Genomic DNA, 12,258 nt, shown 5'->3' on the forward strand with positions numbered 1-12,258 from the left:
GAGACTGGGAATGGATGAGTCATTACACAAAGTAAAACTATTTCCCCATGGTATTTCTCCCTCCCACCACATCCCCCACTGTTCCTCTGATATTCTTGTTAACTGCTGGAATTAGCCTACCTTTCTTGTCACCATGAAAGGTTTTCCTCCTTCCCCCCCCCCCCCCCGCTGCTGGTGATGGCTTATCTTAAGTGATCACTCTCCTTACAGTGTGTATGATAAACCCATTGTTTCATGTTCTCTGTGTGTGTGTATATAAATCTCTCCTCTGTTTTTTCCACCAAATGCATCCGATGAAGTGAGCTGTAGCTCACGAAAGCTTATGCTCTAATAAATTTGTTAGTCTCTAAGGTGCCACAAGTACTCCTTTTCTTTTTACACCCTACTCTGGTTCACTATTAAAATGATCTTTCAAAGTTGAATAACTCCGCATTGAGCTCTCCTTATAGCCCTCATATCTGGTGTTTAAAAATCAGCAGACAGCCACTCCACCTTTGCCTGCAACCCAGTGAAAACTTTTCCTCCTTTGCTTCATGGATATTTTGCAGGACACAGTAGGCAGCTATAACCATTGGAATTTTTTTTCCACTGAGGTCCAAATCTCATGAGTAGACAGCATGAGCAACCTTTTAAAAAAACAAAAGCACATTCAACAGTCATTCTGCACCTGCTCAGCCTGTAGTTGAATCACTCTTTGGTGCTGTCAAGATGCCTGGCTCCATGGCCATGGGAGCAAGGGGTAGGCTGGGTCTCCCAGGATCACTACTGGCATTTCAACATCACCAGTGGTAATGTGCCAGTTGGGAAAGAAAGCCCCTGCTTGCAGCTTTCTGAACAGTCCTTTGTGCTTAATGATGCACACACCATGCCCCTTCCCTCATGTCAGTAAAGCTTCCCCAGTGATTCACCAGTGCTTGCATTATCATAAAAAGTAGCCCTTTCTGTTGCTGTACTCTGTTGCAAAGTGTCTGGTGCCAAAATAGGGATATGCATGCAATCTATTATCCCATCACAGTTAGGTAACTCCATTGCTGCAAAACCACCCACTATATCCTGCATATTGCCCAGAGTTACTGTCCTTCATAGCAGGAGGTGATAAATGGCCCTGTGCACTTGGATCACAACAGTGGATTCCCCAACTCCAAATTCATGCCTGACTGACTGGTAGCAATTTGGCATTGCAGGTTTCCCCACTGCGATCATCACTCACTTCTACATGGTCAGTGCAGGTCTCATTTTGGTGTCACTATGCTGGAGGGCTGGAGTGAGTGGTACACAGTTCCAGGAATGGAGCCTTGCACATCCAAAAGTTCTGCAGCCACGACTTGTCAACCCAAATGTGCATGACAATGCAATCCCACCAGTCGGTGCTTATTTCTCAGACCCAGAACTGGCTTTCCACAATCTGAAGCTGCTCCGGGAACATTGCCAACAATTTTGAATACGACAGGATCAGGCAGCCTGTGCTCACAACACTCATCAAAATAGTGCAGAGCTCTGCAGGCTCCATGGACAGTGAGGAAGGATGGGCCTGTTTGTGGGATTTTGAAGAGAGGTGCAACATATTATGGGATGCCAACACTGCATTATGGGAAGTTGAACCCATGCTCCCAGTCACACCTGTATGATTTGTTTCGGCCCCATGAGGCATTGCGGAAACTTCCCAAAACACCCTGCGCTGGATGTGAATGAACTTCACAGTGGGATAGCTACCCATGGTGTACTTCACTCTACATCAATACAAGCAGTCCTAGTGAGGACACGCACCCCAACACAAGGGGTGTAGTGTGGACATGCGCAAGCAATGTAATTAATGTGGTTGCTGTATGCAGACGTATTTTAGGTTGACTTAATTTTGTAATGCAGACATGGCCATAGGTACAGACGTGTAACTATGCCAACATAACCCCAATAGTGTAGACACAGACTCCAGTGATGGAAAGGGTTTTCTCATTACTGCAGGAGTTTCTCATTACTCATTTCTCATTACTGCATTACTACCTCCCTGAGCGATGATAGGTAGGAAGCATTCTTCCATCAACATAGCTGTGCACCATAGCTATGCAAACCCACGTTTGATGTTTAGACCAGCCCCAAAGTAATATAGCTTCCAAAAGGCGCAACAATGGATAAAACACTAACAAGACAGACAAGCCACTGCACAAGAGCCGCGAGACACATGGAATAAGAGTCAGGCAAAACCAGCAGAAAGGACTGGCCTCACTCCCTTTAAAGTAACACACTAACAGTTAGGGAGACTGAGAAGTGTCATCTGTACTGTATTCCACTCATTTATTTGTTCTACTCCTGTTCTCCGATGACCTTTTAAATAGGTTGTGTGTGAAATAAACCAGTGCCAACAAATACGATGTGGAAAAGTCTGATATACTGTGGACATGTCTGATTTTCCCAAGTCCATACTCCTCCTTCTGCTAATTCACACTAAGTATGTGAGAATAATTAGCTAACTGTATCACCTTACCTTGCATGCCCTGCCTAGGATACCCTTTCCAACTCCAAGTCCAGAAAGACTGCAAGGCCCAATTCCATAGCAATGGCCTCAACAACTAAGTGTCTCAAATCCAAAAGGCAACCATTACTGAAACTGTGGATGATACAGGACACAATTAAAAAACAGAACAAACAAACCCATCATCAACAAAAACCCCTTAAGTCTTTAAATATAGCTCCTACAGACGAAAGTCAGATTGAGCCAGTTCTCATCAATGTCATACCAGCACTTCCAGAGGCATCATTCTATGCGGAACCTAGAGGTTTTATTTTTAAAAGCTAAGGTTTTGATACCTTGCACCTTGTGTACGGTAAGTGTCATTTACTTCTTTGCAAAATGGGTGTCAGACTCTACCAGACTGTCAGATTCTGATGTGAGAGTGTCTTACATCAAACTCTGCAGAGGTGGAAGGTGCAAAGCAGTGGAGAATCATGCACCATATTTCAAGCCCTTGTGGTTGTAATAAGTCTTCCAAATTACTGAGTCTGCAGCTGGACAGGTTTCAGAGTAGCAGCCGTGTTAGTCTGTATTCGCAAAAAAAAAAAAATGAGTACTTGTGGCACCTTAGAGACTAACAAATTTATTTGAGCATAAGCTTTCGTGAGCTACAGCTCACTTCATCGGATCCGATGAAGTGAGCTGTAGCTCACGAAAGCTTATGCTCAAATAAATTTGTTAGTCTCTAAGATGCCACAAGTACTCCTTTTTTTTTTTTTTGCAGCCGGACAGGAACAGAGATGCAAACAGCCCCATTTAACATAGTTAGCGTTGAAGCCTAATAGCTACAATTTAATGTCAACACCACTAAATATTTAGCTGAACAGTTGTCTACTTTGGAATTAGGAGCCTGGTTTAAGGGAGTAGCTGGATCTTGAGTAGTGCTTGGATTATGGGTAGGTGCAAACCACCACAATTTCTTTCCATTTGCCTCTCGCCTACAACATCGGTTATTTTTGTATTTGGTGGCATAGCAAACAGCTATAGACACAGAGACATACGTGAACAAGAGAACCTTGGTATCAGAGGAGGGAAATCTTGGTGCATCTGCCCACTGTTATGTAAATTACCCTATGTTTAAAGAATGTTAAGATTGCTAAATCAAGCACTCAAAAGTCAGGACATGCCAGAATTAAGGTTACCATGCAACTTTAAATCAGCCCCCTTGTATCTGTGCATTATGATATAGTCTTTAATGACATGATCATATACTACTATTTCCACAGGATATGGGACAATGTTCCAATTTTCCCAGACTAACCTAGTGCCCGGCAATTAGTCTCTTTGTAGGATATTCCTAGGCCTTGGAAATCACTTCCAAATCTTCTGAAATATAAGCACATTGGTATATTTTCCTGTGAAACACCACCACGGTGGTTCAGTGATACACATTGTAATGGCAGTGATACACAATGGCATCACGATGGTTAAAATGCTCGTAGGATAAAGTCGGAAGATAGAAACTCAGGACATAGCCTATTTATTAATCATGCTTCTTTTGGCATGCAGCTCTCTTAGATCTTTGTTCTGAATCTGGGAAGATGGAGACTGGGGCCTGGTCTACACTGGGGGGTGGCGCGGGAGAAAGAGAGAAAATTGATCTAAGTTACGCAACTTCAGCTATGTGAATAACGTAGCTGAAGTCGATGTACTTAGATCTACTTACTGTGGTGTCTTCACTGTGGTAAGTCAACAGCAGACGCTCTCCTGTTGACTCTGCCTGTGCCTCACGCCTGGTGGAGTACTGGAGTCGATGGGAGAGCACCCAGCTGGATTGATCTATCATGTCTAAACTAGATGCGATAGATCGACCCCCGCTGGATCGATCGCTGCCCATCAATCCAGCGGGTAATGTAGACAAGCCTTAAGATAGTGAAAGAGGAAGGTTTTCTTGCGGGAGAGAGACTAACATCTGTGCAACAACAACAAATTAACAATCTTGCAACCCCTTTAAAAAAAATTGTTTAATGCAGGTTCAACACTGGTGTCACAGTGACAACACAATAACAGGGCCAATGCCTCATGCCCTAGCTTTGGAAACATCAAAGTCCAAAACCAGCTTCTATTAGCCCAGTCCATTTAAGAACAAAATGCAAACAAGGTAGCTTCCTTCAATCCAGTCCAAAGGGAAACCCAAAGATAAAACAGTCTGACTTACAGCTACTACAGTTCCTTTAATCAGTAAGTTTCACATCTCTTTCTGAGGGGCTTGCCCCTCACTCCAGAAAACTCCTACCTATTCCCTCTCACGCGGAGAAGGGAGACAGAAGCTGTTTCTTCTTCAAAAGGGCATCCATTCCAGGCTTGCTTTTTTTACGGCTTCTCAGTTTGCGGGGGTGGGGGCGAGGAAAGTTGTTAATTCCACCTCCCAGCAGCCTAATTGGCAACAGCTGCCAGTACTTTCTGTGGGTTAGGTATATCCTCTCAGCCCAGTTAAAGGGTTTAACCCCTGCTGAGAGGCAGTCAGCAAGGGGGCCAGAACTGGTTGGTTGTTTTCGCAAACAATACAATAGTGGCACATTAGAAACAGCCACCACTCTGCAGCCCTTTGCTCTCAGAGCTGGCTTGCCTTGTCTGGCTCTGCACTCCGCTAGACTGCGTGGCACTACTCAGCTGCACATGCCTGACACACAGCTATCCCTGCTTCTCAAGGCCAGAAAGCTGGCATATCTGAAATAGTTAAATACATGTTAATCAGCCCACTCCTTCTTAGAACCCTTTGCTGCTATTACTCCTCCACTTTCCTATTTTTCTAAAACAGTGACCCTGAAGGTGCTGTGCCTTATGGCCCTGATTCTGTGAAGCCTTTGAACAAGTGTTTGCAAGACTGGGGCCTAAAGCTCATGGGCCTGAATCAGAAAGTCTGTTCTGAATGAATTTCTGGCCAGGGATGGTAGTAAATACCACCAGTTTTCTCATGTGAGAAGAGAAACTCTTAAGACCTCAAGGCAAGTTTGCAGACTCAAGAGATGGGGATACCTTGGTTGAAGCCTGCACAAGCATCTGAACTCTTGGGGTACATGCACCATTAACACACTAAAACTGTGATGATTATGGGGAAATGTTGATTTTGCCGCTCTAGTGCTCGTCCCAATATGATGAAACCTCCATGGTATTTGCCTTTCCAGCTGCAGAAGCATATTTATTTCATCCCTTATTTTGACTAATGCAAGTAATACATTTGAAGAGGCCCATATATTCCAGGTATTGGCAAGCTCTGAATTTTGCTTCTTCTCATACTAAGGATGGCTTTCTGCACTACTACTGCTGCAGCTGCTTATATGCTCCCATATTTGGAAGTTGGCCTGCAGTTTAGAAATCCCTTGTGGGCTGCTGTTTAAATTCCAAAGTCACTGTTGCACATTACCATTTCCTTGAACCGATGTAAATCAAATACAGTATAAAGGAAAAATGTGAGTCCAGCCTTGACTAACTACTTCACTAAGGAAACTGGAGCTAATGCAGAAAGTTTGCAGGAAAGGAAAAAGTATTTCAGAAACTTGGTGGGCCTGAAATGCTACTGCCTCGTACATTGTGTTTCAGAGTAGCAGCCGTGTTAATCTGTATTCGCAAAAAGAAAAGGAGTGTTTGTGGCACCTTAGAGACTAACAAATTTATTTGAGCATAAGCATCCGATGAAGTGAGCTGTAGCTAACGAAAGCTTATGCTCAAATAAATCTGTTAGTCTCTAAGATGCCACAAGTACTCCTTTTCTTTTTGCACATTGTGTTGTCATTTATGCCTGCGATTCTGGTATGGTAGAATTTTGCCCCCACTTTGCATAGATGTGAATAACACCATAAAATGCAGGGCAGTGGAGAATCTTGCCCTGTGTATGAAGTACAGAGTTGCTATCATATTCTCCACTCGCTGGAGAGGTGTTTGTGGCTATGCACAGGAGGCATTTGTAACCACACGGAGCACAAGGATCTATACGGAAACTCACTTTCTTCCCTACAGATCTCAAGCATCTGCACAGAGAGCCAGTCCCTCCAGACTTCTCCCCATCCTCCTGCTGCCCTTAGCCAAGTTTTTTTTTTTTTTTTGGTTCCCTCTCCACAGCTCTGTAATGTGGTGTGACAGTACAGGCAGAATGACCCAGTGGACTGTGGGTACCATACATCTGGGAGTCAGGAAACCTTGGTTCTATTTCTGACTTCCACTGTATGTTATATGACCTCAGGCAAGCCATTTAGGGTTTGTCTACACAGTAACTAGACACCTGTACGTGACCTGTGCCAGCCAACTTGGGCTTGTTGGGATCGGGCTCATGGGGCTGTTTCATTGCTGTGTAGACTTCCAGGGTCAGGCTGGAGCATGGGCTGGAGCGTGGGCTCCCGCCAGAGCCTGGAAGTCCACAGAGCAGTGCAACAGCCCTGCAGCCTGAGCCCCACACTCCTGAGTTGGCTGGCACAAGCCAGCGGCCACCAGCGTCTAGTTGCTGTGTAGACACACCCATAGGCTCTCTGTACTTCAGTTTCTCCACTTGTAAAATGTGGGTAGTGAAGTTTGACAAACTTTGTAAAACTCTTTGAGATCTACAAATAAAAAGCACTATAACAGCCAAATCTTATTATTGTTTTCCTCTCTGAAAATGCAATATTAACTCACCGGGAAACTGGGTATCCACCAAATAAAACCACTGTTGACTGCAGTAGAAGCAGGAGTAAAGCCACTAATAGATAAAGGTGAAATAAACAGTAAGGGTATGTCTACACTACAATAACAGATTCGCAGCATGCCATGGCTGGCCCAGGTCATCTGAGTCAGGCTCTGAAACTTGGTGCTGCATGGTTTTTTTCTACAGTGTAGATGGACCCTAGGACAACTCTCAAGTTCTGTTCTCAAGACAGCGAATTCCTTCCAAACAGGCCTTGGGAAAAATCACTTTGTCTTTTTTTGATATTACTTGCCTTCCCACAGGGTTTGGTGAGGATTAGCTCATGTTTGTAGAATGCTGCGAGATAAAAAGCTCTGCATAATGTAAGTGCTAAGCATTACAGCCTTGAGTGTCCTTTTGGAAATAAAATTCCCTTAATAATTACTGTAGAAGAGCACATTCAGGGGCAGGCAACCACCTGAGGTGCCAGGCTTGGGGGGCACTGGGCTCTGGGTACTGTTTTTGTTGTTAGCAACAAAAGGGAAAATAGAATGTTTGAAGTAAAATGTTTCAAGTATTCTGCATGTGGATTCATTTTTCACTAACTTTCTAGAATGTTCTTGACCTTTGTAGAATCTCTGGAACCTTCCAGACTTTCTAAGAACTAAATTTTCCTGGAATCTCCTAGAATGTTGTCAGCCATGCCCTCACGGGTATATAAGGGGTAGGGTGTTGCCAGTCACTCAATGACATATAGGAACAAAATGAAGTGAACTAAGAGCCCAGCGGCAATACTGTGAACCTTGTTTTATTGTGTAATTATGAAACTGTACTTGTGTTTTCAAACTTGAAGAATGTAAGTAGTGACTAATAAAGGACCTATTTAATGAGATGCTAGAGATATCTATCAAACCCCTATCTATGCAACAATACAAAAGGAATACTGTTACTTCTTTTGCCATACTTAATACGTAATATTTGATGAATTTCTAAGACTTTCAAAGCTCAGGCTCATTAAAACATATCTTTGATTAATGATGGCCGATGAGAGACTGACATTGCTTGCTATTTTATTGCTTGAAAATGCCATTAGACAGTCTTTTAATCACTCTGACGCTATGCTTCAGTTCGGGAGGGCAAAGGTGAGAAAAGCAACCTTCTGAACTAATGGAATAGGGTTAGTATTCTAAGGCTGTCACCGACTGTAGCTCTATTGAATACTGGTCCACCCAATCTTGATGCACAGTTCAGTTTCTTGATGTTAGTACATTTCAGTTATTTTTAAAATTAAAGTTCCTATAAGCATAGAGAAAATGTATTTTTTATTTGCTTAGATATGGCATAAATAAATACAGACTTACAGACCTTAGCATGCAAATTTATCATCTTATATGACAGAGAGAAATCATGCATGCAAATCATGCATAAAAGTTGTGAAATGGGCTATAAATGCAAAAATAAATTATGTAATCAAAAGTTTAACAAATGTGGCGGGGGTGGAAGCACCAAAGATGCTCCTCGCTTGGGGCACCATTTGATCTAGGGACAACCCTGAGCACATTCCATTCCTATGTCGCAGATACTGTTTTGCCACATACTGTCCTGCTTCAATGTTGTATGTGTCACAATGTGGCTTAAAGTCTTTCTCAGCATGAATTTGGGATGGCCACAGTACTCACTTATGGTGAAACGATAAGTGAGTACATCCCACATCACTGCCAGGCATGCATATGCTTTAATCTTTAACAGAATAAAGCTATTTAGAAATGGTTTTAAAACATTTTACTGGAACTAATTTGTTTAATTCTTCTATCTGAAAAGCCAAGCTTCTTTAGTCACAGATTATGAGTGCATCACTCCCAGCACTGAACAGTTACTCATATGAATTTGCCCCTGAAGTAGATGGGACTACTCTGGGGGCTTGTCTCCACTTACAGGGGATTGATGCGTGGCGATCGATCCACCAGGGGTCAATTTATCAGGTCTAGTGAAGACCCACTAAATTGACCACCGATTGCTCTCCTGTTGACCCCACGGTGGTGTAGACACTGCAAAAGATCAACCTAAGCTACGTCAGTTCCAGCTATGTTATTCACATAGCTGGAGATGTGTAACTTAGGTCGACTGTGCCCCATTGTGTAGACCTGCCCTATGAGTAACTGCTCCCCACTGTAAGGAAGTCATAGTCTAAGCCATTGAGTAACACCTATCCCTAGGAATACAGTAAGACAGAGTAAAGTGAAAAGAAAAGGAGTACTTGTGGCACCTTAGAGACTATGGCTGCTACAGAGTAAAGTGAGTTTCAGTATGGGTAAGCAGTTGACACTCTGACCCTTAGTAACCATGCAATTGTACAGGCTGTTGCAGGAGAGAAAAGAATGTGACCAATACCTTTAAGAGAACCTTATAAAATTACTTACCATAGTTCTTGTAAACATAAATATATGATAAATGCAAAATTTTCCAGGTCTAGAAGCATGTGCTGCATGTCCCCATGGAAAACTGGGACTCCCTGCTTTGCAAACTCCCACTTGTAGCCCTGATGACCCGATATTTTGCATTTTTTACACCTGTCAGTGGTGCAGAGTTCAATAGTGCCTGTTCTGGGCTTTAGATCAAATGTAAGGTGACAGTGGATGGGGAAAGAAAATGATACATTAAGGCCCTGATCCTGCAGTGATCGCCACTTGGCATATTTCCTGTGCCGAGCCTCCTGCCCAGGTTCTGTGGGGCTCTGTGTGAATGGAGGGTCAAGTCATATAGAGGTAAGGGGAAGACCAAGGCCTAAAGGGTAGAAAGAAGGCAATATTGTTGTAGTAGCCTATTTTGTTGTTGTTCAATGCAGATGTTTGAAGCTGCTCTGAGATTTAGTGTTAGAAATAGTGCTTCTGGAGATGAATTAATGAGAAGAGTGTAGATGAAGCCATCAAAGATGCATGTTCAGAGTAATTTATCATAGGGTTTTATAGTCACATAGGATCTATGAGAGAGTTAAAGGGTTCTGAGTCTAGTCAGTAAAGAGAAGTGAAACCCGCTGCCACACGCACACACTTTATTACTAAATATAGTCTGCCATTGTGGTAGTGACATATTGTGCCACAGAAGCCCTGGAAAGTCACAGGTGGTGGCTGTGGGGTGAACGAATACATTCACAAAAGGCCAGAAAACCCAGAACCCTCTAACTCCAGAGCACAGAGATGTACCACAAATCAGCAAAAAACACTTGAGTTTTATAACTACTCATGTACTTAAACACATGCTTAAATGGTTTGGTGGATGAAGGTCAGAGTGTGGAGGTCCTGGGAAAGGAGCTATGATAGGCAAGCAAAATGCCACACCCAAGAGAGAGATTTGCCTTCTCAGCTGCAATTGACTCCCACAAATGCATGTCCCAGGTCAGTCTTTTCTTATAAATACAAGCAAGTTCAGAAGTCTTATCAGCACTCACACTGTTTACTGGAGAGCACACAGCAATGACAGAAATACTTATGCTTTATAGGATGTTTAAAAACAATTTGCTGACTTTTGTTGCCATTCCTTTTGGTTGCATGGTAACTGTATAATTGAACACAGAGTCAAACCACTTGCATTTGCCCACAGTGTCTTGAAAATCAAACTGTGTTGTGTATAAAGAGTAGTAAAGTTATAACCACAAAGAGTAAGGAATTTTCTTTGCTTATAGTCTGTATTTTAACAGTATATACATATCACAGCCCCTAGTTTATATAGATATGCACACACGAGAAAAGAGAAGAGAAAAATATATTTGTTTGAAATTGTTCAAAACAAGGGAGATTGCATTAGACCTTCACCCCAGAGTCTCTACCAGAGGTTATATTTGGCTTCATCCCCTTTCTTCCCCACAAGATCTGTTTTCTGTCCTTCAAAACATTTCTCTAAACAACGTATAAAGGCTGTAACAACAAAGATACCAGCATAATACTCCAACATAACCTGCTGAAGAATGCAATGTGGTTAATAAAGTGTTTTGGACCCAGTGTAGTTGGCACAAAAACTCAGTGGTGGGGGGAAAACAACCTTAAAACTTGCCCTTGTTTGGGCTTCTCAGTGAATGTTGCCATTGCAGGGTCTGTCTTTAAGAAAGCAAACACCTTCAGGTAGAGATTAAATTTGTGTCCTGTACTGCTCTAAGCACATGAGCCCTATCATCAGGACCAAAGTTTCAATTGCTTTTGCCTCTGATTAATTTGATCTGAAGATAGAAGACTTCTTTCGCTGGCCATCTGACCTCATGGGACTTATTCTCTCTGTGTCTTTGTTTAAGGCACCTATGCATTGAGGAGAACAATCCAGCACCTTCCTACAAGAGCAAACTCGCTAAAAAATTACTGGTTTCAGAGTAGCAGCCGTGTTAGTCTGTATTCGCAAAAAGAAAAGGAGTACTTGTGGCACCTTAGAGACTAACAAATTTATTAGAGCATAAGCTTTCGTGAGCTACAGCTCAACTCACGAAAGCTTATGCTCTAATAAATTTGTTAGTCTCTAAGGTGCCACAAGTACTCCTTTTCTTTTTTTAAAAAATTACTATATGATTTTCAAAGACATCTGCCTACAGCAAAAGAAGTACTGGCATAGCTTCTTAGTTTTGTTTAATAAATTGTATACATCTGCTAGGACCATTCAGGGCTTAACTACGGTTTAGCATAATAAAGTGAGAAGTGACTACAACATAACAGAACACGGTACCATTGTCATAAGGACACTCAGTGGTAACTAGCTAGCCTCCACCCTGCAGTGGAGGCTCTCAGAGCTGTGTGTAAATCCAGCTATCATTTTGGAAGCTGTTCTGGGGTGGAATGAATGGGGTAGGAGGAGTCTGGGAAAGTCATGGAAAGCAGTTCTGTAATGGCTGCAGGGAGAGAGGAGCAGGCATATGTTCTGCCTTGAGTGTGACTAGGGACTTCAACATCTGTTTGTTCCTCCATCACTTTTATCATCTGCTCCTGGCCCTTTACAGTGCACTTTTCACTCTGTCCTGCCTTTCTATTTTAAATTTTTCCTTCATCGTCTCTCTCCACTCCGGTGTTCGCTTTTTTCAGACTGAGAATTGGAGCACCTCTCAAAACATGCCCTCCTTGCTCTGCTTTGGTTGCTTCCTAATCTGGCAAAGGCACTCCACTGATGTGTA

The 12,258-nt window shown here is 42.7% G+C and overlaps 1 long non-coding RNA gene across 1 annotated transcript; it reads right to left on the minus strand.

Annotated features, from left to right (window-relative positions):
* Nucleotides 1–383: 383 nt before the first annotated feature.
* LOC122461206 lies at nucleotides 384–6,045 on the minus strand. The gene is made up of 3 exons (XR_006283023.1): nucleotides 4,176–6,045; nucleotides 1,999–2,605; nucleotides 384–1,968 (listed from the first exon to the last, which is right to left on the minus strand). It is a non-coding gene; the product is annotated as an uncharacterized LOC122461206 (long non-coding RNA).
* Between the last annotated feature and the right edge of the window lie 6,213 nt (nucleotides 6,046–12,258).

This window comes from Dermochelys coriacea, chromosome 7, assembly GCF_009764565.3.
Source record: "Dermochelys coriacea isolate rDerCor1 chromosome 7, rDerCor1.pri.v4, whole genome shotgun sequence".
NCBI lineage: Eukaryota > Metazoa > Chordata > Testudines > Dermochelyidae > Dermochelys > Dermochelys coriacea.